The 27,080-nt window shown below is 38.8% G+C and overlaps 1 long non-coding RNA gene across 1 annotated transcript; it reads right to left on the bottom strand.

Annotated features, from left to right (window-relative positions):
• Positions 1-209: 209 nt before the first annotated feature.
• On the bottom strand, positions 210-19,235 carry LOC143269479 (uncharacterized). The gene is made up of 2 exons (XR_013045902.1): positions 19,135-19,235; positions 210-378 (listed from the first exon to the last, which is right to left on the bottom strand). It is a non-coding gene; the product is annotated as an uncharacterized LOC143269479 (long non-coding RNA).
• Positions 19,236-27,080: the final 7,845 nt, after the last annotated feature.

The raw sequence follows: 27,080 nt of genomic DNA, 5'->3' as shown, positions 1-27,080 counted from the left end.
AATTTTAGAAGGCTATCATTTATGTAAGTACAAATCTCCTGCTGTCTTATCCAGCATTTCTGGCTTTGTTGTACACTGAACATAGTAACCATGTGGTCCTGCGAGGTGTCATTCATCTCTTTAATTAGCCCTAAAGAAAGCACTTGTTTCAAATTAGGAGCAACAACATTTCTGAGAAGGACATAATAGCACTAACAGTGGCAACTTGCTTAAGTAATAGGGCCTTTAAAGCTGTTTTTTAATGAGAAAGACTGCCCTGCTTTTACTCAGTCGGCTTTTCACATTTCACCAGCATCCAGATCTTCATCACCTCCAGCCACAGCCGTCCTCAGCATCATCTTCTCAGAGGAGACAGGGCAGGAATTGGTTGGTTGGCTGCTGTTACAACAAAACCATGACAATGTATTCATGACAACCTGGATCCTAATACAGGACTGTTTGTACTTCATGTTTTCTTGGGGTTTATACATCTTGACACTAGTTTTTGTAGGCAGCACTCTGAGTACTGCGTACAACCAAGCCAGACTCACATATGTTTGATGAACATGACAGAGATGGTGAGAGGGAGGGCTGGAGAAAGAGGGTGAGTTTACTCCACGGACAGAACGTGATGTACTTTGCTGTTTGCATGATTCGGTCTAAGTTGGTCATCTGTACCCGTGATTAGGTTCATAGTCTCAGCAGTCGGTTCACAGGTGAAAGGAAAAAGCTTTGCCCCATCCCCTCAGCTTTCATGGTGTTACTTTAGTTTTCTAAAAAGACCTTCTGTGGTCCTCACAGTTGAGCTGTGATCTATGTTAATTTCTTTACCTGCATTTACTTACTGCCTCATTACCTGTCTGTCACCTGGTGCATCAAACACTTTGGGAAAACATGGAAACTACTCATAAATAACTGTCTATGTATAATAACTACACCCTGTTTGGTCAACTAACTTCCATTTTTGCACCAAATTCTAATCCCACACTTTCTGTAGTTCTGCCAATCTCACCCGTATGATCAATCACTAGAATTAAAAAAAGAAGAAGAAGAAAATAAAAAGCATGTGCCACTTGGCAGGGAATCAGTAAACCCCAAATTCCTGATGAAGAGTTTTCAGTCTTGGATTATGAGCTATAATATTATGGGCTTCTGATGGTTCTTTCCTGTGTCATGGAAGGATATTGCCAGAGAATGAAGCTACGTAAAGCATTAACCACAGAAAGTAGCAATGCCGATTGTAGAAGGCGATGAAAGGGCCCTCTTCAATTCCCAGAGTCAGCAGGCACTAAGGACAGCTATCCTCTGGGGCCTCTGAATAAAGTCTCTGTCTCTGTCTCTGTCTCTGTCTGTCTGTGTGTCTGTCTGTCTGTCTCTCTCTCTCTTCCTCCTCACTCTGTCTCCCTCTCCCTCCCTCTCTCTGTTGGCTTTGCTTAAACCAGTAAGAGTTGGGCTTTTGTCATTCTAAATAAACTTACAACCACTCTTCTCTGTCTTTTAATGTGTCATAGTAAGTCACCTTTAACTGGTACTTAATAACATTTACAAAATTAAAATTAATATGAGTTACAAATTAGAACTGATACACCAGGTGGAATGACACAAAAGCCACTTGTGAATACAAAGAAATTGGTGATAATGGTGAAGGTGTCTGGATAGGACATGGAAGTTTTGGAGAAAGTTCATAAACAATGCTCTGGACATTTTCCTTCACAACACACAACTCTCCTCCAGATTTTTTTTTCCTGCAATCGTCCTGAGTTGTTAATGTAATTGCCAAAATAAATGAGTAAAATAGCTGTCTCTGTATATGTAAAGCACCATTAACCTTAGAGAGATATTTTCTTTTAATATACTTGTTTAGAAGCACCAGTAGTGTGCCTTCATACTCAATTGTTTGTTATATGGCTTAATTATTGATAATCAATCTTTTCTGATCATGAGAGACAGCTCCCTCTCTTAACTCATGCCGCAACAGAATAGCATGGTCATTGCTTCCTTATTTTTGCATTAATTAAGAAATTCAAATAAACAATACTGAATACAAATATCTTCCTCATCATAGTTAATATAGAACTACATTTAATTATAGTCAACATCAAATTTTATTCCTTAGTTTATAGCCAACACTATTTTAGTAGTTTGGACTAGGTAAAAATAAATAAATAAATAAAAATAAAATAAAAACACCAGTAGTGTGAAAATCCTAGAGGGGATAAAATTATGCTGTGGTTGAAAACACCAACCTACAGAAGGCATGCACCATTTAAATTCCTCTTACACTCACTGATAATAAAATGACGTTGATCAGATAACAGAGCCTGGCGAAGCTGTATCCCAAATGTGTAGTGTGGGTGATAACAGGACTACAAGGGAAAGGTTGCTATAACAATTTTTTTTTTCAAAAAATGCTAGGAAGGCCTCTTGCCAGGAATATTGTTCTTCTCAAGGGCCTGAATACATAAGCATATATATGATAACATATGAAAAGGATAATGAAATCCATACTCTCAGTTCTAAAGGGAAAACTGAGACTCAGAGTGAAAAGACTGGCCTGGGGGGGACAAACAAACAAAAACAAACAAACAAACAATCTGATGAGAAAGCTAAGCCAGGTTTGAAGACTCCAAACTCCCAGGACAGTGAATGCTGCTTTAGCAGCCAGCCCTCCCCAAGCCCTTTGTTCTGTGTTCTATGTATGGAACCTTCAGTTCCTCCTTCCTTGTCTTTCAACTTGAAAGTGTATTTGTGTATGTGTGTCATTATTAGCAGAATGTGTTTCGAGTTCACAAATCTTGAGCACCCTGAGTCCCACAAGGATGCAATTAGGTCTTGCTGCTCTTGCCTTACAAGTGTGTTTAGCTGGGATCATGCAGGCTTTCCTAAAATACTCTTCAGTGCAGCTCCCCTACCCTGCCTACAGTTCCCACAAAGAAAGACGACTGGATTTCTTCCCATGTAGAGAAGGCCATGTGTGACTCAGAGAATGTAGGCCACAGGCACCTGCTTTCATGATTAGAGCACCATTGTCCGACTTGGAGGAGGTAGGGGAAGAGCTTCCATAGAGACTTAATCACTCCATAGATGTGATCTTTATGCAAATAAATTGTTTTTCAGTGGTAAATTCTTTTTTTCCCAAAATGGAATACTTTATCTCAGCCTGGAAAAAGCATTTTTTTTTCCAGTGCCATCAAGATGTTTTTTTTTTTTTTAATGATGATGCAACTTTTTTTTCTCTATCCAAAGCAATTGGCTTTCATACACTTAGTTTTTCTTATTGTCCTTTAAAAGCCCATGCTCCTGAATCAATAACATGAAGCTGCATTATCTGTCCTAAACAATTATTTACAGGGAACAAGTCCACCTGCAATTTAACATGCCACTTAGGAAGTACACTTAGGAGTTCGGTTATTTCCTTTTTACTCAATAGGATGAGAATAAAAGAAGCAATTTATAGATGGGGAGGGGAGTCCATGCACAAGGCAACAATACTGTAAACATGCTTTTAAAACCAGAAGCCTTATGGGTTTGGAAGTATCAGAGAGGAATCAAAATATTGCAAGGTCAGGTGTATCAATTGATCATATGCCAGGCCACATGGATATTGGGCTGTGTTAAAATAATCAGATCTTAATTGCAGGGTCATTCTCTATCATCCTAAATCTATGGTACAAATCAATAAATATAGGTATGCTCATCATGAAGGGACTGACCTCTGTATTTACAGTCACAGCTCTAATCTACAGTGAACAACAACATCTCATTGTCTAACATCACTATGGCAAGTGGCCCATGGAGATGAATTTAAAATATAATGGAATTAAAATATAAAAGACGGATGAAAATAAGATCTTTGATCCAGAATGTCAGGGCATGCTTGACAATAATTCTGTCTTCAGTGTGAAAGACAGTCACAGACCTGAAAAACAGGCTTCACCTCACAAGCTGACACAGGGAGGTAGTTGAGAGGAACTCAGATTCTCTACGAGCTTGCTATGCTCTATACATGGCCTCTGCCACAGCTGAGTCAAAGGAAGGAAAAATACTGGAGCCTGAGTCACATTTTCCACTCTTTTCTGAATGCTTTGTGTGAATCCTTCGCTATTACCTAATACTAACTACGATAACACTAACAAATGAGCACCCGATGCATGTCTGTTTAATGGCTATATAAATGAACTAAGAAATCTATCTTGTTGTTTTGCATCTGTAATGCTGCACTTGGAATATTTGAATCCTTTACTTATCCCAAGGTATGGAGTGGACAGATCTGATACTCAGATGCAACAAGTCTCCTATTCTTTGATCACCTGGAAGATTCTTTAAATGGGGGGATAGTTCAAACAGCATCTTTTATCAGCCTAACCAAACTCCACATTTCAAACTGTACTTGGTCTCTTAATCTGCTCCTTCATAAGAACCTCTTTATTAAGTCTATTGCCAGTCCCCCCACTGGAATGTATCTTCCGCTAGAGTTAGAATTTTGCTTTCATCAGGAGTGACCCAGTAGATGCATAGTGATCATTTTTTTAACTAAATATCTTTCCTTAGGTAGCCCTTTCTACCCGATGCTGTCTTAATATCATGAAGATGAAAGGTGCCTTCTATTTCTGCTGCATTTTCCTGGGATTTACCTCACAGTACAGGAACCTGCTGCTTAGTAAATATTACTGATTGCAAGACAACATAATGTAACTGCTATAAAATGGTATTTAACTTAGTTTTTATAAACAACTCAGCAAGCCACACACTACTGCCACAAAATGTTTTTTGTGATTTGATGTGTAGTAGATACCTTGACAAATGATTTTTGTATATTATCTAATTTGATCTTTGCAAGCAACCCATATGATAGCTAGAGTCATTGTCCTTATCCTACCAATACTAAGTAGGAGACTTAAAGAGTTTCATAGATGGTGAGTCCTAGAGGCCGGGATAAAATGAGAGCCCCAGTGTTTAATCAGTGTACAAGGTGAAGGGGGAAGTTCAAAGAAAGTGTGAAACTACCTTCTGTTTTAGCAAAGCCCCTAATTTTGGTTCTACTGAGGACTGTAATTAACCTAATCTCTCCTATCCTATTTTTTCCTACCTGATATTGACAGTTCAGTTCAGCTAAGAAAACTGACCAACAAATGACCCTTGCTTGAAAAATCCCTAAAGGGAACAAAAACTCTTATTGAGCATTCAGATGAACTTGCAGAAAAATGCCATTTCTGGCTACCTGTTGTTTCAGAATCAGCCTCCGACTGGACCTCTTAACTTTTAAGCCAGAAAGCACAATCCATAAGAGTACTTTTGCTGTTAGTTCAGCTAAATAATTATCATTCAGTGTTACAGGGATTTAAATGCTTAAGATGACCAATTTGTCCATCATTTAATAGTTGCTAAGGGTATAGGAATTTGCAAGGTGTCTGTAGGAAGTTAGGGAGCCCAAGGCAAACCAGGATAACTGATGAACACGCTGGAGAGACTGGTGGATAAGACAACCACGCTTTCAATGAACCAATGGCTGAGAAGACAGACACTAGAAAGAAATTGTAATCAATATGAATAGTAATAAGAGGTCTACAGGATATATTTGAAAACATACTAAAAAGTCTTACTTATTGGGCAAAGAAACCAGGAAAGTTCTCCCTTAGGAAGTGATATATAAGTGATGAATTTCATTTCTAGTTGCCAGTATTGCTTAAATATCTAATCTATGCCTGAAGCTGAGGGGTGATACTGAACAAGACTGATAATACCATATCCTCTTTTCTGAACAATCTCACACTTTAACTCATGATAAATTTAATAGGTGGCCAAATGATTTGAGATAGTGATGTGTTCTGAGTTCAGTGAAGAGGTGCATTGATGTTAGAATGCAGTTTTGGATTTGAACTCAGACCATAATAGTGCAGAGAAATCAGCCAAGTAACAATTTATTCCATTAATCTCTGTGTAACTTTTCTGGTGATATTGAAGCCAGTATGCACAGGCCATACTCAAAGGACATTCTCTTCTTGCTCTGCATCCCAGCACAACTCCTTCCAGTGCAACTCCAGTTGACCTCTCCAAGGACAGGCTGCCTTCTTTCCCCAGATCCCACTTGCCCACCGCACATCTGTAAGGGTCATTTCTTCACCTCAGCCATTCATACTATTGAAAGGTCACTTCCTCGAATGGCATTTTCAGATTCAATCCATGAAAACTCCAATTCATATTCAAGGAACTGCCACCCTGACTCTGTATTGACAAGTGAAATATCTACTAGTCACTGATAGCTATTAATCTTAAACCAATTAAGATTAAATTAAAAACCCTGATCTTGGTGAAGATCTTTTCCCATTCTGTAGGCTGTCGCTTTGCCTTGTTGACCGTATCCTTTGCTCTACAAAAGCTTCTCAGTTTCAAGAGGTCCCATTGATTGATTGTTTGTCTCAGTGTCTGCGCTACTGGTGTTATATTTAGGAAGTGATCTCCTATGCCAAGGCGTTCAAGACTATTTCCTACTTTTTCTTCTAGCAGGTTCAGAGTAGCTGGATTTATGTTGAGGTCTTTGATCCACTTGGACTTAAGTTTTGTGCACGGTGACAGATATGGATCTATTTGCAGCCTTCTACACGCTGATATCCAGTTATGCCAGCACCATTTGTTGAAGATGCTTTCTTTTTTCCATTGTACACTTTTGGCTTCTTTGTCAAAAATTATATGTCCATAGGTGTGTGGGTTAATGTCAGGGTCTTCAATTCGATTCCATTGGTCCAAATGTCGGTTTTTATGCCAATACCAGGCTGTTTTTATTACTGTAGCTCTATAGTAGAGCTTGAAGTCGGGGATTGTGATGCCTCCAGAAGTTGTTTTATTGTACAGGTTTCTTTTAGCTATCCTGGGTTTTTTGTTTTTCCATATGAAGTTGAGTATTGTTCTTTCCAGATCTGTGAAGAATTGTGTTGGTATTTTGATGGGGATTGCATTGAATCTGTAAATTGCTTTTGGTAAGATTGCCATTTTTACTATGTTAACCCTGCCTATCCATGAGCATGGAAGATCTTTCCATTTTCTGAGATCTTCTTCAATTTCTTTTTTCAGGGACTTAAAGTTCTTGTCATATAGGTCCTTCACTTGCTTGGTTAGTGTTACCCCAAGGTATTTTATGTCATTTTTGGCTATTGTGAAGGGTGATGTATCTCTAATTGCCTTCTCAGCTTCTTTGTCCATTGTATATAGGAGGGCTACTGATTTTTTTGAGTTGATTTTGTATCCTGCTATGTTGCTGAAGGTGTTTATAAGCTTTATCAATTCCTGGGAGGAATCTTTGGGGTCACTCAAGTATACTATCATGTCGTCTGCAAATAGGGAAAGCTTGACTTCTTCCTTTCCAATTTGAATCCCCTTAATCTCCTTATGTTGTCTTATTGCTCTGGCTAGAACTTCAAGTACTATATTGAATAAGTATGGGGAGAGTGGACAGCCTTGTCTCGTTCCTGATTTTAGTGGAATTGCTTTGAGTTTCTCTCCATTTAATTTGATGTTGGCTGTTGGTTTGCTATATATTGCCTTTATTATGTTTAGGTATGTTCCCTGTATTCCTGATCGCTCCAAGACTTTTATCATGAAGGGGTGTTGGATTTTGTCAAATGCCTTTTCTGCATCTAGTGAGATGATCATGTGGTTTTTTTCTTTGAGTTTGTTTATATGGTGTATTATCCAGAATATATAAGGAACTCAAGAAATTAGACATCAAAAGGACCAACAGTCCAATTGAGAAATGGGCTTTAGAACTAAACAGAGAATTCTCAACAGAGGAATCCCAAATGGCTGAAAGACATTTAAGGAATTGCTCAACTTCCCTAATCATCAGGGAAATGCAAATCAAGACAACTCTGAGATACCACCTTACGCCTGTCAGAGTGGCTAAGATCAAAAACACTGAAGACACTTTATGCTGGAGAGGATGTGGAACTAGGGGAACTCTCCTCCACTGCTGGTGGGAATGCAAGCTTGTACAACCACTTTGGAAATCAATATGGCGCTTTCTTAGAAAATTGGGAATCAATCTCCCCCAAGATCCAGCTATACCACTCCTGGGCATATACCCAAGAAATGCTCAATCATACCACAAGAGCACTTGCTCAGCTATGTTCATATCAGCATTGTTTGTAATAGCCAAAACCTGGAAACAACCTAGATGCCCTTCAACTGAAGAATGGATAAATAAATTGTGGCACATATACACAATGGAATACTACTCAGCAGAGAAAAACAACGACATCACACGGTTTGCAGGCAAATGGATGGATCTAGAAAAAATCATCCTGAGTGAGGTAACCCAGACTCAGAAAGACAAATATGGTATGTACTCACTCATAGGAAGATGCTAGATGTGGAACAAGGATGACTAGACTGCTACTCACATCACCAGTGAGGCTACCTGGAAAACGGGACCCCAAAAAAGACACGGAGAAATGGACAAGATCTACATGAATAGCCTGGTCATGAGTGGGAACAATGAAGGGCGACAGTCGAGGGAAAGAGTGGGAGATCCTAGCTGGATCAAGAAAAGAGAGGGAGAACAAGGAATAGGAGACCATGGTAAATGAAGACCACATGAGAAGGTGAGAAGGGGAGGAAGCAGAGAGCTAGGGAGGCCCACGGAGATCCACAAAGATACCCCCTCAAAAGACTGCTGGCAATGGTCGCGAGACGGCAGGAACTGACCTACTCTGGTGATGGAATGGCCAGACACCCAAATAGTGATGCCATAAACCCCATCCAAGGACTGAGGAATCTGAAGGCAGACATCCACGGCTGGGCCCCTGGTGGAGCACTGGGAGTCTAATTAGTGAGTATGAAGAGGATTTATATGAGCGAGAATTGTTGAAGCCAAGGTTGGATAAAGCACCGGGATAAATAACCAAATGAATGGAAGCACAGGATCTATGAACCAAAGGCTGAGGGGCCCCCAACTGGATCAGGCCACCTGAACGGGTGAGACAGTCAGTTGGCTTGATCTGTTTGGGAGGCAGCTGTGCATTGGTGCCAGGTCCCGGGCTCGTTGCATGAGTTGGCTGTTTGAATCCTGGGACTTATGCAGGGACACTTGGCTCGGTCTGGGAGGGGGGAATGGACGTGCCTGGACTGAGTCTACCAGGTCAACCCCGGTCCTCGGGGGAGACCTTGATCTGGAGGAGGTGGGAATGGGGGGTGGGCTGGGGGGAGGGGTGGGCGAGAGGGGGAGAACAGGGGATTCTGTGGCTATTATGTTGAACTGAATGGTGTTGTAAAATAATAATAATAATAATAAAAAAAAAAAAACCCTGATCTTTAATAATACCAATGTAAACTCAAAATGCTAGATAACCACATGTGACTACCATCTTGAGAAGCACAAAGAATTCTAGAATCAAGGCAGAAAGCTTTGAGGACAGCACACCTTTGACCTTCCTTTGACCTCTAGGCCCTCGCTTACATTGATACATTTGTTACATTCTGCATAAAAAATCTATGAAGATGGGTGTAGCACGAATCTTAACAGGTCTTATTAAAAAAACAAACCTGAAGCTAGGTATTGGGGTGAATACTGGAAGATCAGAGAAGCAGAACAAGCCATAGCCACCTCACCTTGCCAATTCCTCAACTGATCCTGTTTCCTCCGACTGGAAGCCTCTGAGTCCTCATCCAAATGGATCTCAACTGAACTGTGCTCCTCAAAGCCTAAAAGTTTAATCAACTCTAGTTCCTGGTTTTCACGCCTTATATACCTCTCTGCTTCCTGCCATCACTTCCTGGGATTAATTTAAAGGTGAGTGTCACCATGCCTAGCTGTTTCCGGTGCGGCTTTGAACTCACAGAGATCTGGATGGATCTCTGCCTTCAGAATATTGGGATTAAAGGTGTGTGTGCCACCATTTTCTGGCTTCTATATCTAGTGGCTGTTCTGTTCTCTGAACCCAGATAAATTTATTATGGTGCACAATATTTTGGGAAACACAATATCATCACAGATGGGCTGGCAAGATGGTTCCGAGTGGGTATGAGTGCTTCCTACTAAGTCTAGTGACTCAAGTTTTATCCCCAGAACCCAAAAGATAGAAGGAGGAGGAGGAGGAGGAGGAGGAGGAGGAGGAGGAGGAGGAGGAGGAGAACAAGAACAACAACAACAACAACAACAACAACAACAACAAGAAAACAGACTCCTATTGGTTACTGCACACACACACACACACACACACACACACATACACAAGGGAAGGCCATTTTAGTATTACCCTTATTGATTTATTCATCTTAAGTACTTAGAATACCACAAGATGCTAATTAATCTCTAACATTTGTGTGAATTTGTGGGGGGGGGGGTTGTGTGATTGATGGCAATGAGCTAGTGAGTTGCCTATTCCTGTTATCTAGGAACTTTCCTACCAATGTTTTTATTTTTCAATTCTTTTAGACTAAACTATGATAAATTTTTTATAAACATAACTAGTTCATTGAATTGGGTGTACATACAAAACTTTAAAATGTTGCTAATCACTTTGTAACCTCTGCCCCACTCCTTCTAATGTGCCGTGATATGCCTAGAACAGTGTCATGTTAGCTAAGGCACTTTTTGAGACAAGGACAAAAATGCAAGCTGAGAAAAAGCATAGAGACTTGTAGGGAAATGCAGAGTCTACCCTCTACACATAAAGGACCATGTATTTTATTCTTAATGCAATGAGAAGGGATTGAATAGATTTTTATTATTAATATTATCTTTAGGGAGATTGTTTTATTTTGAAGTTCAGCTGTAGTAAGGTCAGACCAAAAAAAGAAGAGTTAGGAAGAAGAGATTTCTAAAAGTGTGGCCACAAGGGGTGTAGCCCCAGAGAGTGGTGGAGCAAAGTAACAGAAAACAGCAAAAGTGGTAAAACATAATCGAGCTTAGTCAGCACCCAGAGGAGGTCATGGTGGCATGGACGGACAGAGAGAACATCTGGGGTTCTTACAGATTGGTAAATTTGAGAAGGGACTTAATCTGAGTGTTTGTATAAAAACATGTGCCTTTCAGAAGGGTTACTTGGAAGAGAGTTAAAAGAAGAAAATGTAGATATGTCATCACAGAGGGCAGTGAGGAAAGTGAGGTGGATTTAGCCCAGGTAGAAGCCCTTGATCCTAGGCAATGAGTAGGAAGATGGCATATTATGGAGACAGCTTGGAATTGTGACTTACAGGTCTGAGTGGGCTTTGATCACCATACATTTTTACGTGAATGAATGGATTTGGGCATAATTGACTCATCTCACAGACACTCAGAAGGAATGCATTTGGTAGGGAAGATGAAGAATTCAGTGGGAGTCAGCCTTCCCCTTGGGCCCCAATACACTTCTACATAGGAATGCCCTTTACAAAAGGCTGAATAACAGGAATGAAATAGAGGTAAAATCTGAAGTTACAGGCATGTGATGGTTAAACAAAATGTAGGTAATATATGAAATCACCTTCTTTCTGACATTATCTCAAAATAACAGAAGTCTTCTATTTCTTAATGATGTGAACTACTTATACCAGAGGAAGTAATTTTTCAACGACTTCATAGGCAGCAAAAAATCAGATGAAAAGAAGAGTAAAGAGAGAGAAGAGAGGAGTCAGGAGAAATTAAAGAAGCAAGGGAAAGAGGGAGGGGAAGAGAGATCTTCTGTACAGATGAAATGCAGTCCTGTCTTAATATGTCACCATTTTTAATAATGCTATAGCAGTGATAAAACAACAACAATAAGAAACAGCTTACTTTAGTTGTGTAGTAAGCTCCCCTGGTTTCTAAAAGATCACATGATATTTATGGGCCACTATGGGAACAATGTTGATTATGATTAATCATTGTCTATAAATTTGTTGTCATTGTTATGATATTAATTAGCTTAATGAAGCATTAATAGGGATTGAAAATGTGATACTAGCCATACTCTAATTCTAAGAATCAATATCTCATTAGCAAGTCATTGCTGCATCTATGAGCATCATTAAATTAATCTCACAGTATAAAAAAGCAACATTCCAAATACTGACAAAGGTTATATTTACAAGATGCACAAATTTCCTTATTTTTGAGAGGAATGAGCTTGATACACCTAGGAATTGTGGAACTGGTCTGATTCTGTCTTTGCTTAGACCCCAACAAACTAAACATGACTCATTTAATTCCTAATCTTTGTGATCATAGAGATATTTGAATTGTTTAATCACTATAATTTAATATCATACAGAATAAATGAAATGATAAAATAAGGTTCTGACATGGCTAAAGAACTACGGGTTGCTCCAAGAACATCAAATCTCAGAACAAAACAAGGAAAAAATCAAAGCAAAACTGACAGGCTAGATTTGTATTCTTTTCCAGTTTCAATGTGAGGACAGCCCTGGCAGGAGCCTTCCACTAGGTCATATTATCGATTACTGGGCTGGGCTGCTGGAAAGGTCCATGGCCAGAGGCTTACTGACAGATTGTCCATCACTATAATTTCAAAAATGCCTAATGGAGGAGTGTCAGCCTTTGCAACCCAAGGATCAAAGGATTAATAAAACTCTCAAACTCATATCTCACATGTATTTTTCACCCTAAAATAAAATGAATCCAAAGCCTGCATTCATCAAATTGATTTTTCTGTGTATTAATGTCAGAATTTACAGATTTTCTTTCAAGGTCTTCAAAAGTCCCTTAATGTCATGATAAATAATATACTCACAGGTTAATTTACAGAAAAGAAGTTCAGAGTTTCTTTTTGAGCTCTTATTTGAACAACAGCTTCATAGGTTATTTTCAGGGCTAGAAAAAGTTTCAGAAGCATTTCCTTCTCCAAAACTAAAGTGGGAAGATGGGAATCCATTGAGTCTGGGGTTATTTATAATTGAAGTTGAACAGGAACAATTAGGATTATTCAAATATTTATACTGACATTGATTTCATAATCTATAATATATAAAACAAGTACTAGAAACACATTAATATCAAAACAATTTTCACGCATTGGCTCCCTCTTTCCTAGAGCCTGACTGTTTCCGACTACAGCTTTAAAATAACTGCATCCACTCCATCCTTACAGAAAGCTGGGTCTAGCGCAGCTCTTGCAAATCTATTTTTCTGTTTAATTAGATGTATTTGGGTGCTGTGTGTTGGTTGCTGTCTCCCTAGGTGACCTTGTGAGGAATGGGTAGGTTTATAGTGTTTCTACTTCTCCATGTATTAAGAACAAGGTTGAAACAAGAGGGTCAACGGAACGTCTCTTCCCCAGATGGCCTTAACCTTAGATCTGAGGGCTGCCTCTTCTCATTAAAGGTCTTTGATGCTATTCAAAACCTCATGGAAACACTGAAATAATTTTTGCATTATTATGTTTTTAGTGGGTGAAAGGGCAATTGTTTTATTTGACGAACTTCTCAAGCTTTACTGTGTAGCTCAAGAGAGGGAGGCTGCATATTGTAGGAGGCAAGAGAACATTTCCCTAGCCAGGATCTTAGATGTCAGTCTAACTCTTCAAAATATAGATTTTTCTGACCTTGTACAAGTTATATAATTTATTAATGGGTCAGTTCCCTCACAGTGTTTTATTATTTGTGATATCTATTAAAATGTAAATGTTCTGTAAATGCAATGTTGAGGAAATAATGATTAGAAAAAGCCTGCGTGTGATCAGTCCAGATGTCACCCCCCACACATCTCTCTCCTCAACATCATTTCCATGCTCCCCGTTTCCTTTTTGTGCTTTTCTGTCCCTAGTAATCCCTTTCCTTTTTTGTGTTTGCTGGTCACTCCCCATGCCCCCACAAAACGTCTTTTTTCCTAACTTTTGTACCCTTTCCCTTTCTAGTTTTCTGGTTTCTACCTCCACTTACTCTCACCAAAACACACACATTTAACAAAATTATCAGATTCTTATGATGCTGTCCTTTTAATCTTTCTAACACTTGATGTATTTATTGTGCGTGTGTGTATGTGTGTACACACAGGTGTGACCTAAGAGGCCAGTTTGCATGAGTCTGCTCTTTGTTTCTATCACATAGGTTTCCAGGAGAGAACTCAGATCCTCCAGCTTGGTAGCAGCCAGCTTTACCCACTGAGTCATCCCACCAACCCATTTTTCTTTATCTTTAAAGACTTATTTTAAATTGTGTGTGCATGTGTGGGTATGTGCACCTCAGTGTAGGTGCCTTGGGAAGGCTGGAAGTGTTGGAGGTCTTCAAGCTAGGTGGTTGGTAGTTACCTGATATGGGTGCTGGGTCCTCTCAAGGGCAGTGTGTGTTCTTAACCACTGAACCACTTCTCCAGGCATGTTATTAGATAGTTTTAAAGTCTCAAATGCATACATGGACAAAAAAATGGCCTTAGATATCACAATACCATGTATAATGAGAGTACATAATGAAAAAGAATTTAAATTCTTGGTAGAATTTAAATAGAATGACTATTTTATGCTACTTTTATTGATATTTTAAACTTTTCATGGAGTCAAATCATTCATTTACTTTGCTAATATGTAAGTAAAAATAATAGTTTCTAAATGACTGTAGAATGGATGGGTCAAGTAAGGTTTTTGAGGTGGAAGGTCAGTAAATAGCTAACTTGATGAAACCCAGACATGAGTCAACTTGTCCCTAGTCATCCTTCATGGTGAGGGACAGGTAGGGAGAGCTCCTGATGGAGACTCTGTCACTATCTTATGTCAATTTTTCTATGTAAGCAAAAAAAAAAACTACAAACATTATCTTTGCTTGATTTGTTTGCTCTCAAAAGTATATTTTCCACAAATCCTTAACATAGATGCACAGTGTAGATAGTGATTTTAAGTGGCAAAAACTAATCTCCCAACAGGTGCTTAATCAACAGGTGCTTAATTTTAAGCTTTTTTGATTCTCAATTTCTTCATTCAGAACATCCATTCTAGGTGTTAACACAGACCCATTATCATGCATGGAAAAATGAGAATAGAAAAATTTGCAGTAGTTGTAGTTGTTCTTATGGAGTAATTTCAGTACTGTGGTTACTGTTTTAATTATTAGTAGTAAGTATTTAGCAGACATCTGTTAACACTGGATTTGGAGGCAGCCTTGTTCTCTCGCAGCTGGAGATTTGAAATAATGATCTCTGAATACTAAATTTACCTTTGAAGTACATTTTGTACTCAAACATTCAGAGGCATTTCTCACACTTCCTAATTATTCCAGACTTGAGACATGGGTTGCTACATTAGAAAGTGCTGCACTCAAGGTCATGTTATTTCTCAGATCTGTTACTCTTCTAATTAGCAGTAAGATTTCTGAACAACTCTTAAATTCCCAGGGTGGAGCATTTTTTTGAACATAAAATAAAAGGAGGCAGGAACTAGATAGATATGCATCCCTGACATAACAATACTGTGGCTTCATCACTGAAAAAGAAATCAGTACCGTGGGTATGTAAAACTATCAACCTCATTTGTTGTATCAGTCTGGAGATTTCAACATTTCTTTTGTTTTGTTTCTTTCATGCACGAACTTTGACGAAATAGCAGATCAATGCAAGTGTCTCTCTGAAGTTATTCAAACTGAACCCCTTGTTGCTAAGTAAGCAATGGATCCTAGAACTATGTATTACTATCCATTTTATAGCTAGTTTTACTCCTGTTCTTATCCATCCATCAAATACTTGATATGGATTGACTATGTGATGACTATAAGACACAGAAGTAAATTATATGCAGACCTAGCCTTTATTACCCATACAACTGGGAATTTAGGAGGTGCATCAGGGTGATGTCAGCATGAAACATCTACACCCTAATTTCACCCACAAGATGTAAAATTAAAAACAACAGCATAAGGACTGATTCCCTTTGTGAGAAATCTAAAAAACAGTTAAGAGACTCCTGTATCCAGATGAATGTGGAAAGCTGCACATCTGATCAAGGAGAATTGTTTACCCATATGGTTACCACAATCAATCTCTCTGTCTCAGAACAGCACTGAGTTTTCATTGAGAAGTGAAGGCTGAAGTATACTTTTTTTTAAAATGTTTTCCTTTTATTGAAAATAGATTATTTTCTCATACAGTATATCCTGATTACAATTTCCATTTCCTCTATTTCCAGTTCCTTCTGCCCTCCCCTCCCATCCAGATCCACTTCCATTCCGTCTCTCATTACAAAAGCATAGACTTCTAAGAAGTAACAACCAAACATGACAAAATAAAATTTAATAAGAGAAAACAAAAGCCATCATATCAAAATTGAACAAAGCAAACCAACAGAAGGTAAAGAGCCCCAAGAGTAGGCACAAGAGTTAGAGACCCACTTGTTCACACACTCAGGAGACGCATAAAAATACTAAACTGAAAGCCATAATATATACATAGGGGACCTGGTATAGACCTGGGTCAGCCCTGTGCTTGTTACTTCAGTCTCTGTGAGTTCATATGAGTCTTGCTCAGTTGTTTTAGAGGGCACTGTTCTCCATTCCCTGTGATTCTTACATTCTTTTTGCCTCCTCTTCTGTGGGGTTTCCTGAGCTCTGAAGGGAAGGATTTGATGGAGACATCCCATTTAGAGTTGTGTGTTCCAATGTCTCTCTGTTTGCATAATGTCTGGCTGTGAATCTCTGTATTTCTCCCCATGTCCTGCAGGAAGAAACTTTTCTCATGATGACTGAATAAGGCGCTGATCTAAAATATAGCAGAAAATCATTAGGTGCCATTTCATCATTTCTTCTTTTTTCTAGTAGTAATTCATTTTATCTAAGGTCTCTGGGCTATCTAGTGTCTAGTTCTGGGTCACTCAATTAGTGTCAAGTATGGGTTCAATCTTGTGGATGGGTCTTAAGTCAAGTGAGACATTGGTTGGTTACTTCTATAAGCTTTGTGCTACCATTGCCATAGCATGCTTTGCAGACAAGACAGCATTTTAGATCAAAGATTTTGAGTCAGGCTTAGTGTTCAAGTTTCTCTTTTGGTAGCCTGTAGAGTACCTTCTCTTACCAAAGACAATAAAAGATGAGGCTTAAGATTCTGTATAGGTACAAGCTCAACTTCTCCATGTTCAATGGCTTGTGTAGGTATTGTCTTCAACAATGGGAATTTGCTGTCAGTTCATGAAGATCAACCTATTGGCTTGGCAATAGCCTGGGTTGTTTGATAATTTCCATGGGATGCCTTTGGCCAACAATTCAATTGCATATAACTTAGACCCAGTACTGGGAGCTTTGCTTGGTGATAAGCAATAGATAACCAGTTGGGACTCCATCTGCCTCATTATTTTGGAGACTTCATTAAGGTCACCTTCACACATTTTAGGAAGTTTCCACTGCACTAAGTTCTCACCCTAACCCTCAAATGCCCCTCAATTTCTAGTTGTCTCTCCCAACATTCCCTCCCATAACCCCATCTCCCCATCCTTTCCCAACCTGAACATCTTGTTCCCATCCCCTCCCCCCAGTCTACACATAAAATCTATTGTATTTTCCCCTCCTGGGGAGAAACATGTGAGACAAGTTAATGTGTGGAATTTCTACTCATCAGTATCAGAAAATAATTGGTCCTCAAATACACATGGATACTCTGGGGCAGAACTCATCCAATCACAAAACAAACCTTAACAATTATAAGATTGAAATAATACTAAGTATCTTTTTCAATCATAATGGGATAATATCAACAGCACAAGGATATGAAAATTCAGATACACATGACATTAAACAGCCCACTCCTAAATGACTGAAGAGACGATGAATGAGGGAATCAAACAAGTAATACAAAAATACTTTGAGGCAAATGAAAGTGATAACATAAGGCATTGATACTTAGCAGCTATAGCACAAGCAGAGAGACTAGAAACTAGAAAACAAAGACAAAATTAAACCTGAAGATGCTACATAGAGAAGTAAAATAAAAGCTAAAATAGAAAGCAACAAAAAGGAGATCAGGAAAGCAATAGCTAAGAGCTATATTATATAACACATACATAATTAAGGAAGATATGTTATATACAATTATAATTAATTACATACACACATACATAATACATATATATAATTAAGAAAAATTAATCATAAATTTGAGAGAGAACAAGAGAGCAGTGTACATGGAAAAGGTTGGACAGAGGAAATGGAAGGTAATTATAACAAAAAAAACCCACATTAAAAAAATAATGTATATGGCATGATAAAAATGGGTTCTATTTGAGCCAGAAGGGTGTAAGCAGAGCAGTGGCAGGGGGCTGGGACAGAGGAGCACAAGGGAGAAACAATCTCCCCAAACAGCATGAACATGAATCTGTTGCTTTGTATGTTAACTGTAAAAAGAAACATATCAAAACAAGAATTCATCTTGTTAAAGTAAACTATTTTGTCCAGAGACTTTCCCAAAATTAATCGCTTACTGAAAGATAAAGTGATTCATTTTTAAGCAATTAAAGAGTTTCAGAATTTCATAGCTAGAAGGCAACTTAGGATTTTTTTTTTTCATTTTAAAGATGAAGAATGGCCAATTTGAAGTTCACTGACCTTCTCATAGCCACAGTGACAGAACTCTATCTAAAACTCAAGGTGATAATCTAAGTGGAAGGTCTGTGTTTAATTAGGTTCTCCTTCCCGAGGGGAGAGATTGTTTTATTGAGTTACTGCAACAGGAGAATGATAACATGCATCTAGTGTTAATCTGCCAACACAGATAAAATAATCACACACAGTCATCAAAGTGTGAGCTCACTAATTTCCAAAGGAAAGGAGCGAACGTTGGAAAGAACCCCTTGGCCTAGCAGTAGGTCAAGTTCAGATTATTGGTATGGTACACATGTTTTGATGAGACAAATTATTCATTAGATTTGAATCAGAGTTTGTTATCTACAGACTGCAAAAACAAACAAACAAACAAACGAGCAAAAAACATTGAAACTGGATGTAGGTTCTCTGATGACAGTTAGGGTAGTTACCAATCTGAGTACAGGGGAAAGCTGGTTCAGGCACCCTCTCCACCATTGCTAGGAGTCTTAACTGATGACATCCTTGTGGGTTCCTGGGGGTTTTCCTTGCACCAGGTCTCTCCCTAACCCCATACTGGCTCACTCTGACAAGGTATTTCTTTCATTGCTCTCCCTCTCCCTCCATCCCCAAACTCAATCGCTCATGTTCTCACCCCCCATCTCCTCTCCTGTACTCCCCCTCCCAATTTACCTGGGAGATCTTAACCCTTTCCCCTTCCGGTGTCATCATAGAACCTCCATTCAGGGAATGAAGGAAGCAGATGCAGAGACCCACAGCCAAGCACTTGGCCGAGCTCCTAGAGTTCAGTTGAAGAGAGGGAGAAGGACTATAGGAACAAAGGGGGTCGAGATCATAATGGGACAAACCACGGAGACAGCTGATCTGAGCTAGTGGGAGCTCAGGAACTCTGGACTGACAAATGAGGAGCCTGCATGGGACGGACCTAGGCCCTCTGAATGTGGGTAACGGTTGTGTGGCTTATCTGTTTTTGGGGCCCCTGGCAGTGGAACCAGTACTTAATCCCAAGTGCATGAATTGGCTTTTTGGAGCCCATTCCCTATGGAGGGATACTTTGTTCAGCCTTGATGCAGGGGCAAGGGGCTAGGCCCTGCCTCAACTTGGTACACCAGACTTTGTTGACTCCCCAAGGGAGGCCTTACCTCCTCTGAGGAGTTCATGGGGTGAGGGGGTGGGAGTAGGGGAGGGAAGGGAAACTGAGTTAGGTATGTAAAATGAAGAAAATTAACTAAGTTAAAAAGAAAAAACATTGAAACTGAACAAATTGGTGAGGAAACAATTACAAATTGGTATCCTCAAAGGGATTTAATATGGTGTACAGTATACGTAGCCAGAAATTTGAAGAGCAATAAAAACGAGAATACAACACCAGAATCCTACTCTGGGGTACCACTAAAATTATAAAGGAAGGGACATCATCTCACAATGCACCTAGAGAACTTTCAGAGTGATTCTCTTTCTTGGCTCCAGTCCCCTTCCCTGTCACCACACAAAAATATAGGCTCTTGTCTTGAATGTGTATGTACCTTAGAGCTAATGCACAGATGTAGTTTGCAGGCCAGAGTCAGCTGGGAAAGCACAATCTGTCTCATGCTGTGATGCACTGTAAAGCCGGGGAAAGGGCGGGTGGAGACAGGCAAACTGAGTGGCAGGCAATACAGGTTACCAATATGTTTAGAGATAGGCTACAAATGGAGGATTTGACCATGAGTAAAAACCTCTAATAAAATAGCTACCACCCATAAAAGGGGGTCATCATAACACATTAAGGTTAATTCAATTCAAAGGATAAAGTGTCCAGAAACCTGGAATTTGTCTGAACAATTACCTCAGTTATCCCCTGGCTAGCCACATCCCCGGGAAAATTACATAAGAATATTCATGTATATTTTTATATAATGGTGTCACTCAAAAGTAATTTGTCTGAAAAAATTCAAGCACAATCTAAAAGCCATGCTAGAGATGAAAGACAAGATTAATTGAGAAGTCAGGAAATAATCCCACGTACACCTGCTGAGTTCTACATGAGATCAAAGATAATTTGCAACCTGGAACAGGGAGGCTAGTAAAATGAGAAGCTTGCCAGGAGGTGATCAGCTGTCTCAAACACATGCAGTTATGAGGCAAGAAAGATTCTCAACTTAAAAGAAAGATTCTTGAATTTCAATCATACCACAAAACATGAATTAAGAGACAAAAGTGAGAGGTATACTCTTCCCAAGGGAAGAGTATATGAATTGGCTATCCAATACCAAATGGCCAACCTAATAACCATAAGTAGAAGAAATATTATGTATGCTCTGCAGAATGTACTTATGTATTTAGGGCTATGTGTGTGTGTGTGTGTGTGTGTGTGTGTGTGTGTGTGTGTGTGTGTGTGTGTGTGTGTGTAAAACAACAATTAATGAAAAAAGAGACAATGAATTTGAATGAGAGCAAAGAGGAGTATATGAGACTCTTTGGAGAGGGGAAAGGGAAGGGTAAATAGTATAATTATACTATAATCTCAAAAAATAAAAGAAGGAATTTTTAATGCAGGTTAAAAATGAGATGGCTCCTTTCTATGCTTCCTTGCTGGTTCTAGGAGATGAGTGATAAGGAAGTTTGCATCAAATAAGCATGAGAGTCCTGAGGAGCCATCTTTGAAGAGGAAGAAGTCAAATCAGGTGTGATGGCTCCTTCTGCAAGAGAAAATTTCTATCCTTTTGCTGGCTTGTAAAGATGTCTTCAGGTTTCATGGTGACCAAAATGTGATACATTTTCCTAAACCCTACTTATAATTTTGAGTTATATGAGTTATGTATTTTCCTTTGATCAATCTTTTCATTCTTATGTTCCTCAAATTTTACACCCAATTAACACAAGGCATTCATTTGTTCCTCAAAGAAAGGGATTCTCTTTATGTTAAAGAATTGAGAAAGTACCATACCAAAAGGCATGACGAGAAGATATGAAAAGGTAAATTTGCACAGCATCATGAAAAGTCCACCATCCATGAAAAGCATAGAAGAGTGATGATGACCTAGAATTTCTGATATACCATCATTGCTTCATTCAATTAAATAAATGTGTACTGAGATGCTTTTCCTATGTTCTGAATTAGGTTCAACACTATGAGGATGTGTGTGTGTGTGTGTGTGTGTGTGTGTGTGTGTGTGTGTGTGTGTGTGTGTGTATTAGGCTTTTGAGGTTGATATATTTGTAGAGTGTCTATGTCTTCAAGGAAAAAATAGAAGGACTTACTTGGATATATATGTACACATGCAAATAATCAAGAGTAAAATTCTCAAAAGTGGTAGACACTGAAAAGTGTTCATCACAAACATGAGCTGCTATCCTTCATAACCCTAATAAACCAGTTTCTCTAGGCATGTACTCAAGAATTCACATAAAATCACAACATTCTCCCTTGAAAATCCCTCTAAAGATAATGAATAAATCCTAAACCTTCTTCAAGGACCCAAGATGATTCATGTTTTCCAGCACCTTCCTTTTTAAATGCAAAGACTTAGCCATCACTAGTCTTCTACTTTTTAATTAGCCTTCAGTGAACATTCTTTGAGGTGCTCACGTGACAAATGTTGTCAACATTGACTATGGGCTTTGTCACCAAGTGTCTCCTTTGGACACTTCCTTGGATGTTCCAATTCCTGTATTATTCTATTCATAACATTATTAACTTGATATTGCTATCATAAAAATTTCTACAAAGCTGCAGATTATAATCACACAATAGAGTGTCTTGCAATTCTGTGGGCCAAAGTTCAGATACCTTACTGAGCTAGGAGCAGTAAAATTAATGGGCAAGCTTGGTGTATTTCCTTCCAAGAATTTAGAGGAGACTCCAGGATTTTCTATTTCTCGTGATCATCTGTAGTCTTTGTATCTTGACTCCTTTCCTACATATTAAAAGTCAGCAATATTGAATTAATCTTATTCTTCTTCTGTAGACATAACTGCCTCATGGTACTCATTAAATTTCTACGGTTTTAAATACCCATGTTTGCCAGGTAGTTGTCGTGCATGCCTTTAATTTTAACACTAGGGAGGCAGAGCCAGGCAGATCTCTGTGAGTTCGAGGCCAGCCTGTTCTACAGAGTGAGATCCAGGACAGGAACCAAAACTACAGAGAAACCCTGTCTCAAAAACAAACAATCAAACAAATAATAATAATAATAATAATAATAAATACCAATATTTAGACTCAAGGTCAGTGCATGGCTATATCTCTGTTTCAAAGTTTTTAACTTTACTGGCAGCTGTAGTCTTCTATTATATAAAGTAACAAAGTCACAGATTATAGCTACTGAGACATGGATATCTCTGGCAGCATTGTTATACCTACAATAACTTCTTGAGATTATCTGAAGCTACCACTTAAAGGTTTCTCTATTCATTTACCATTCTACTAAAATTAAAGTTCACCACTGATTTTACATGTCTAGAAAGGAGTAGATGCACAGTAAGTATTGAGTGAGTGAGTAAATGATTGAAAAATTGAAAAGATGCTATTATATATGTTTTTATGATTTAAACCATTATATCAGCAGTTATTGAAATTGTCTCCAAGAGCATGCAGTTAGTTTAATTTTTAAACAGCCAAAGTCCCTCATTACAACTATGTTGCATAGCAGGTCACTTAATATGTTTGTAATATTTTATAGAAGTGTGTTGTCTATACTGAAAAATTCCTATTACAGGAAGATGATTTGGTTCTAATAAAAATCATTTTATTTCCATCAAGTGTGCTTTCTTGCACTGTAACATGAAGACAGAAAACACAATGTTCTTTTATGCGAGATAACAGTTGAAAAATAAATGATTACTGAGGGCACATAGGATATAGGAAAGACTCAACCTGGAAACCATGGAGTGGGGAAGGCTGCATGTGCATTACAGAAAGCATGCTTAACTGAAAGGGAAATGCTTAAAACTCTGAACGTTATGTATAATAAGGATTGAGACATTCATGCCAATGGCTAAAATAACATGCAAGTAACAATTGTTTTTCTCTAAGCTATAAGAGAGTAGTATCCATCACTGACAACCCAAATTCCCAGTCCCTAAGTACACACACACACACACACACACACACACACACACACACACGGACAGAGGGAGACAAAGACAGAGAGAGAGTCTTTTTGAAGATAGTTTTAAAAAATCACAACAGCTGAGATTCAAGAGGACATTTCAGAACAGTGACACTTACTGATATGTACAGAATACCTACTTTCTGAACGGGAAATTTGCCAATTTTGGGCAAAAGAGCAGTTGAGGAGAAAAAGCGAAAGGCTGATGTAGAAAAGTCAGTAGAGTGTTATAGCAATTTCATAGGACTATGGATATAAAATAAGATTTTGACACTGCCAAAGATGTTCTTGTGTGAAGTGCCAAGATCCCTAAGAGAAGGGAGCACAGAGATTTAAGTCTACACCTCAGTAGGTTTTCTGTTAAAGCATCTGTCAGTTTCCGTGAAATTCCATTGTCAGAGAAGTCTTCTTACATTGACTCTGCAAAAGAGAAGACACAACTTTTCTCCTTGATTTCAGAAGATAGAGGTCAAAGGATACTCACAGGGATCATGCAGAAATCAAAACTGAAGAAAAGTCACTGGGTCTACAGTAGGATAGAAAGTTAATGCTGGATCAGAATAAAATAAAATAAAGAGCAGTCACAGAGTATAACTACTTTTTGCCTTTTAAGAATAAACACAAGTTTACATATCAAGGTGGATAAGTAAAGACACATTAGGCTCCACCCTTTAATTGAGGGCTATAGGCATTTAAAGACTATTGAAAGATATAAAATTAGTCTCCTCCAGAGATGTGCCCCCAAATCATTATCGAATCATAAGAGGTCAGTTTTAAAACCATATACATACAAGGAACACCAAACAAACTTAGCAGATTGCATTCATATATTTTTTTATTCACAGAGAGAGAGCGATACAGAGACAGAAAGAGAGAGAGAGAGAGAGAGAGAGAGAGAGAGAGAGAGAGAGAGAGAGAGAGAGAGAGTAATTTAAAAGTAAGAGGCCATTAACTTGAGAGGATATGGGGCAGGGACATGAGTTTGGAGGGAGGGGAGGGGAAAATGATGTAATTATACTTTAATTAAATGAAAGTTAAAAGAATAAAATAATGGGGTTGTAGAGATAGGTTGGTGCTTCAGAACAGCTGCTACTCTTCCAGAGGACCTGGGTTTGATTCCCAGCATTTACATGGTGACTCACAACGATCCATAACTCTAGTTCCAGGTACCTGACACCCTCCTCTGACCTCAACAGACACCAGGCACACATATATACATGCTGGAAAAACATTTATAAATAAAATAAATAAATCTAATAAGTAAATAAACCCAGTATTTATTTGAGTCCATGTTCAAGAAAGTGACTGAGCATGTGTGTACACAAGGAAGCGTGAGTGTACATCATTCCTAGGCAAAGTTTTGAGATAAAAATATAAATCTGGTTTTGGAGAAAATGCTTTCAAACAGAAAATACCTGAAGGCATGTAAGTCCTTATGCCCTGAGTCTGTTAAGACTATTTCTGGCCCTGATGTGAGCAAGAAATCAAACTTGGTTCCTAACAGTTTCACAGGCTCTGACTGTAGTCAGGGGCAATCTTCTTGACTTTATAGGTTTAGTTAGCACCTGACTGTATTAAGTCAGGAGAGTGAATTGTCTCTGGAGAGGGGTACTTGATGGATTTAAACTAATCCTTCATTAAAGTGACAAACAGGACTATGGAAAAACATTGTCTGGTCAGTTACCCAGGGAAGGGCAACTCCCTCCAGCATCCCTAACCCAGAAGCCTCCACAGTAAGAATGAACCTGAGAAGAGAATTGTCCATTAACTACCAACAAGCAAGCAGGCTCACATTTCAGCACTTAGAGAATTCCTAGCTAAGCTAAGCTTTGAATTGTTCTCAGATCTCAATTATATAACATGTCCTCCTATTTGACAAGGCCAGAGCAGGTATCATCATAGCCAAGAGGCCCAAAGTTATCTAAGTCAGACAATGGATACCTCTCCTCTGTGATTTGTCAACACTCATATTAATAGTGGCAAAAGGATTAAGATGCCGTGGTTTGGAAGCTATACAAACTTTTAGAACAAATTAGAAATGATCAAAATTCTTGTCTCAGGAGACTTTTCTCTATTTCATACAATAAGAGTACTGCTCAGATTTATAATCAAAAATAAAAATTAAGACTTTTATAAAATTTTGGAGCAAATTACAAAAAATATGTATTTTTTGTAATTAATTGTACAAAAATATGCATATCCCACATATACAACTGTTTTGGTTACTGAGTCTAGATCACTTCAAAGGAAAACAGTTAAAAACATGGTTCCTCCATAAAATGTCAAGATTTAGTTTTTCCAAATAAAAATTATGACTCTTCCTCTAGTATCCATTTAATAAAATTTTCTGGATTGGAACAAGAGGTGAGTGACTCTTCTCCCACCCAGAGAGTCCTGCCTCTAGAACCTAGGCCTGGGGGTGTAGCTAAAATTTTCCTGTGTCCCATCTGGTCCTCAGCTGCTCAGGCCCAAGTAAACACACACAAGTTTATATTAATTAAAACTGCCCAGCCATTAGCTCAAGCTAAATACTGACTAACTCTTACTCTTAAACTCAGCCCATTTCTGTTAATCTATATATTGCCACATGTTCTGTGGCTTTACCTGTGTGCCATTACATGCTGCTCCCTGGATGGCAGGCTGGCGTCTCTTTATTCAGCCTTACTCTTTCCAGAATTCTCTTTGTTTGCTTATCCCGCCTATACTTCCTGGCTGGCTACTGTCCAATCAGCATTTTACTAAACCAGTGTACAAAAGCATTATCCCACAGCATGGGGGCACCACTTGTGCCCAGGAATATCCACCCATTGCTGCCCCAGTTACTAGCCAGCAAGGAAGACTCCTACAGGCAGGATTCCTCACCAATACTTCCCCATCAATCTATAAGACCCACTCCCTACCCCAAATCCACCCATCCCCCTGCAACCTCAGCAGCTTTCTTAGACACAGAATCTGCCAGCTCTGTTTGTCTAAGAGCAGCTACCTGAGACACAAAATCTGCCAGCTCCAATTAGACCAAGAGCTAGGATTGGACCAAGAGTGGCCTGCTGAGACACAGACACAGCAAGCACAGATTGGACCAAGAGCAACTCATTCAGACACAGGCACCTCTTGCACCTATTGAAGGAAGTGCAAAAATACATACAACAGCAGAAAGAGCAATATGGAACCACCAGAACCTAGCAGTTGTACAACAGGAAGACTGTGTACAACATCACAACATAGAAGAAGCAGAAGAAAGTGATCTTAAAAGTAACTTTATGAAGATAACAGAGGCCTTTAGAGAGGAAATGAAAAATTCCCTTAAAAAAATTGAGGAAAAGACAAACAAAAAAAATAGAAGAAATCAATAAATCCCATAAAGAAAATCAAGAAAAGGCAATTAAACAGATGAATGAAATTGTTCAAGACCTGGAAATTGAAATAGAAGCGATGGAGAAGACACAAACTGAGGGAATGCTGGAAATAAAAAAAAAAAATCTGAGTAAATGATCAGGAACTACAGATGAAAACATAACCAACAGA

The sequence above is a fragment of the Peromyscus maniculatus genome, chromosome 19, assembly GCF_049852395.1.
Source record: "Peromyscus maniculatus bairdii isolate BWxNUB_F1_BW_parent chromosome 19, HU_Pman_BW_mat_3.1, whole genome shotgun sequence".
Lineage (NCBI taxonomy): Eukaryota > Metazoa > Chordata > Mammalia > Rodentia > Cricetidae > Peromyscus > Peromyscus maniculatus.
Note: the sequence above shows the minus strand (reverse complement) of the source record. Positions and strands in the feature narration are given on the sequence as shown.